Source organism: Coregonus clupeaformis, unplaced genomic scaffold (genome assembly GCF_020615455.1).
Source record: "Coregonus clupeaformis isolate EN_2021a unplaced genomic scaffold, ASM2061545v1 scaf3592, whole genome shotgun sequence".
Lineage (NCBI taxonomy): Eukaryota > Metazoa > Chordata > Actinopteri > Salmoniformes > Salmonidae > Coregonus > Coregonus clupeaformis.
Window position 1 is genome coordinate 30001 of NW_025537046.1, and position 4466 is coordinate 34466.

At 43.7% G+C, this 4466-nt stretch overlaps 1 pseudogene; it reads right to left on the bottom strand.

The window, feature by feature from the left end:
- The window catches only part of LOC123490261, a 25063-nt pseudogene extending 21103 nt beyond the window's left edge, over positions 1–3960 (bottom strand).
- Positions 3961–4466: the final 506 nt, after the last annotated feature.

Below are 4466 nucleotides of genomic sequence, written 5' to 3' on the forward strand. Positions count from 1 at the left end.
ACATACACATACATACACACAGTACCAGACAAAAGTTTGGATACACCTACTCATAAGGGTTTTTCTTTATTTTTTACATTGTAGAATAATATAGTGAAGATATAAAAACTATGAAATAACATAGGGAATCATGTAGTAACCAAAAAACTCTAATGAACTTATCCTCTGCAGCACGGATTACTCTGGGTCTTCCATTCCTGTGGCTGTCCTCATGAGAGCCAGTTTCATCATAGTGCTTGATGGGTTTTGTGACTGCACTTGAATAAACTCTCAAAGTTCTTGAAATGTTCCTTATTGACTGACCTTCTTGTCTTAAAGTAATGATGGACTGTCGTTTCTCTTTGCTTATTTGAGCTGTTCTTGCCATAATATGGACTTTTTTTTTTTTTTACCAAATAGGGCTATGTTCTGTATACCCCCCTACCTTGTCACAACACAACTGATTGACAAACCATTCCACAAATTAACTTTAAAGAAGGAACACCTGTTAATTTGAATGCATTCCAGGTGATTACCTCATGAAGCTGGTTGAGAGAATGCCAAGAGTGTGCAAAGCTGTCATCAAGGCAAAGGGTGGCTATTTGAAGAATCTCAAATATAAAATATATATTTTGATTTGTTTAACACTTGTTTGGTTACTACATGATTCCATATGTGTTATTTCATAGTTTTGATGTCTTCACTATTATTCTAAAATGTAAAAAATAGTAAAAATAAAGAAAAACCATTGAATGAGTAGGTGTTTCCAAACTTTTGACTGGTAATGTATATAAACTCAGCAAAAAAATAAACGTCCCTTTTTCAGGACCCTGTGTTTCAAAGATAATTCGTAAGAATCCAAATAACTTCACAGATCTTCATTGTAAAGGGTTTAAACACAGTTTCCCATAATTGTTCAATGAACCATAAACAATTAATGAACATGCACCTGTGGAACGGTCGTTAAGACACTAACAGCTCAAAGATGGTAGGCAATTAAGGTCACAGTTATGAAAACTTAGGACACTAAAAGAGGCCTTTCTACTGACTGAAAAACACCAAAAGAAAGATGCCCAGGGTCCCTGCTCATCTGCGTGAACGTGCCTTAGGCATGCTGCAAGGAGGCATGAGGACTGCAGATGTTGCCAGGGCAATAAATTGCAATGTCCGTACTGTCAGACGCCTAAGACAGCGCTACAGGGAGACAGGACGGATAGCTGATCTTCCTCGCAGTGGCAGACCACGTGTAACAACACCTGCACAGGATCGGTACATCCGAACATCACACCTTCGGGACAGGTACAGGATGGCAACAACAACTGCCCGAGTTACACCAGGAACGCACAATCCCTCCATCAGTGCTCAGACTGTCCGCAATAGGCTGAGAGAGGATGGACTGAGGGCTTGTAGGCCTGTTGTAAGGCAGGTCCTCACCAGACATCACCGGCAACAACATCGCCTATGGGCACAAACCCACCGTCGCTGGACAAGACAGGACTGGCAAAAAGTGCTCTTCACTGACAAGTCGCGGTTTTGTCTCACCAGGGGTGATGGTCGGATTCGCGTTTATTGTCGAAGGAATGAGCGTTACGCCGAGGCCTGTTCTCTGGAGTGATTTGGAGGTGGAGGGTCCATCATGGTCTGGAGCGGTGTGTCACAGCATCATCAGACTGAGCTTGTTGTCATTGCAGGCAATCTCAACGCTGTGAGTTACAGGGAAGACATCCTCCTCCCTCATGTGGTACCCTTCATGCAGGCTCATCCTGACATGACCCTCTAGCATGACAATGCCACCAGCCATGCTGCTCGTTCTGTGCATGATTTCCTGCAAGACAGGAATGTCAGTGTTCTGCCATGGTCAGCGAAGAGACCAGATCTCAATCCCATTGAGCACGTCTGGGACCTGTTGGATCGGAGGGTGAGGGCTAGGGCCATTCCCCCCCAGAAATGTCCGGGAACTTGCAGGTGCCTTGGTGGAAGTGTGGGGTAACATCTCACAGCAAGAACTGGCAAATCTGGTGCAGTCCATGAGGAGGAGATGCACTGCAGTACTTAATGCAGCTGGTGGCCACACCAGATACTGACTGTTACTTTTGATTTTGACCCCCCCTTTGTTCAGGGACACATTTTTCAATTTCTGTTAGTCACATGTCTGTGGAACTTGTTCAGTTTATGTCTCAGTTGTTGAATCTTGTTATGTTCATACAAATATTTACACGTTAGGTTTGCTCAAAATAAACGCAGTTGACAGTGAGAGGACATTTCTCTTTCTGTTGAGTCTATATATTTTGAGCTTGTCATGCATCATAATGCATCTTAGAAAATGATCTACAACATATGAATACAACACAGGTTTGGAGACAACCCTGTTTAAAAAAAACGAATGGTTTTGACTGCTTAGAACCTTTGGAAATAAAGCTTCTTTAGACCGTGCCGTTCTGCTCGTAAAGTGATTACCAACTTTACCCACTTGATGTAAAAATGAAAAACTGTGTTTGGGTAAATTATATCTACTTTAATATAAAGTGAATATACCCCTTCTCCTAAAATAAATGTATTAAGACAATACATTTTTGAGTTGATGGTTATTGTCCATAATTGTCAGTTACACGATTATACAATAATTGTGCCAGCCCTACTCACACAAAGCAAAGTTTAAGATCAAGAGCCAACCACTCAGAACTGGGCACAAACTCAAAATCATAGAATCATTCTTCAACCATTTCCTTTTCAACTGAGAGTTTGTATATCCGTTTTTGGGGCAGATGGGAAATCTACGTGCCAAGACCACATATGCGGACTGCCCTGGTGTGCCCCCCCTTTCTACCTTTTACAGATAATTGTGTGTGTGTGTCCGTTGCAAACACTCCATATTCTGAGCACAGCTCATCTAAAACACATCCAAAAATGCAATCACTTTGTTTCTTCTGTTCCTAGTATGTATCAGCAATAGCAGGAAGTCTGTAAAAATAGTTCATTCTGAATTGAGAAATTGGAACACATTCCAGCAATGAATGAACATTCATACATGGCTCTGCATGTTCTAAACACTGTGTTCTCTTTTGCTTGAAGTTCTCAGTTCAATCTGCTCTTCCACCCTACATCCTTCTGTTTCTAATTCTCTCTCCCCTCTCTCCAGACAGAAGGCAGACAGATAGGGTGAGTGGACAGTGTTTGTTTTGGGCCGGATGGTCACTGATCTCATGCTCCAATGTGCTGAAGAGCCGGAGCCTGGCAGTGGGGTGAGAGACAGACACCGTTTGATCTGGAGAAGGCCTCTGTCTCTCATCTGTGTCACATAGGCTGCGTCCCAAATGGCACCCTATTGCCTTTATAGGGCTCCTTTAGGGCTCTAGTCAAAAGTAGTGCACTATAGGGAATAGGGTGCCATTTGAGATGCAACCACTGCTGTCGAAAAGCCACCATCACTCATCTGTGTTACATAGTCAGAGCAGGAGTGAGTCAGTAGCCATCCCCTCCCTCAGGCTCTCCTTGTGTGCCGACCGTGTCTGCCTGACTGGCTGACTGATCTATGACAAGAAAAAGGTGTTCAAGTTTGTTGTCCTTACTCTCTATCTCCAGACGGTTGAGGATGTCTGCAGCCACAGCATCTGCCTCCAGCTCACACGTACTCTGTTTCTCCACATCCTCCAGGACTAGAGAACTACATCACACAGAGAGCGAGGAGGGGGATAGAGCGAGAGAGAGCGAGAGATCAAATCAACCTTATACAGAAAAAACTAAAAAAGAAACCACAGTTATCATGTACAAACAAGCGATAAAAACCTAACACCGTAGAGGCCCACAACATGTGAAAGGAGCCTGTCTGTGCAGGTGTGGCTCACCAGGGTATGGCATCCTCCTGCCAGCGGACAAACGTGGCTCCTAGGGTACTGTCACTCAGTTTGGAGGTACAGGGGCTCTTCAAGGGGCTGGTGCTGGGTCTGCTGCTGAAGCCCTGGCGATCTGGGGGAGACCCCTCTGTTACATAGACACACACATGAATGTGAGTCATTAGTTGGAAGCCTATCTGAGATTGTATTGCTGAAACAGTCCACAAACATTGTGCCTTCAACATACAGCAAAACTAAAAAAGCATACCAGCTCAGTATTTCAAATTGATTTGGATCTACACAGCTTTTTACACAGGGTTTTCAAAATGTTGTCATCGTCTTCACTTGATCCCAGATTACCAACTCACTTTCAAATTGGAGCAATACTAAAAAGAATGTAAACAGTTGTACATTGTCACAGCGCTTTGGTCTCTTTGTACTTTTTGGTTCTTTGCAAACCCTTTTCCATTGATTGCTTGAAATCCAGAGGTGGATTTAACATTCAAGCCCTCTCTTTGTCTGGGGAGAGTGTTGCGTGAACATTGTTAAGAACCTATTAATCTGCCTGGTGGTGTGATGCTGGGTTCGGCCTCCCTGGCCCAGGAGAGACTCGCTCAGGCATGAAGAGCACTGCAGAGCGGAGATACCTGTCCC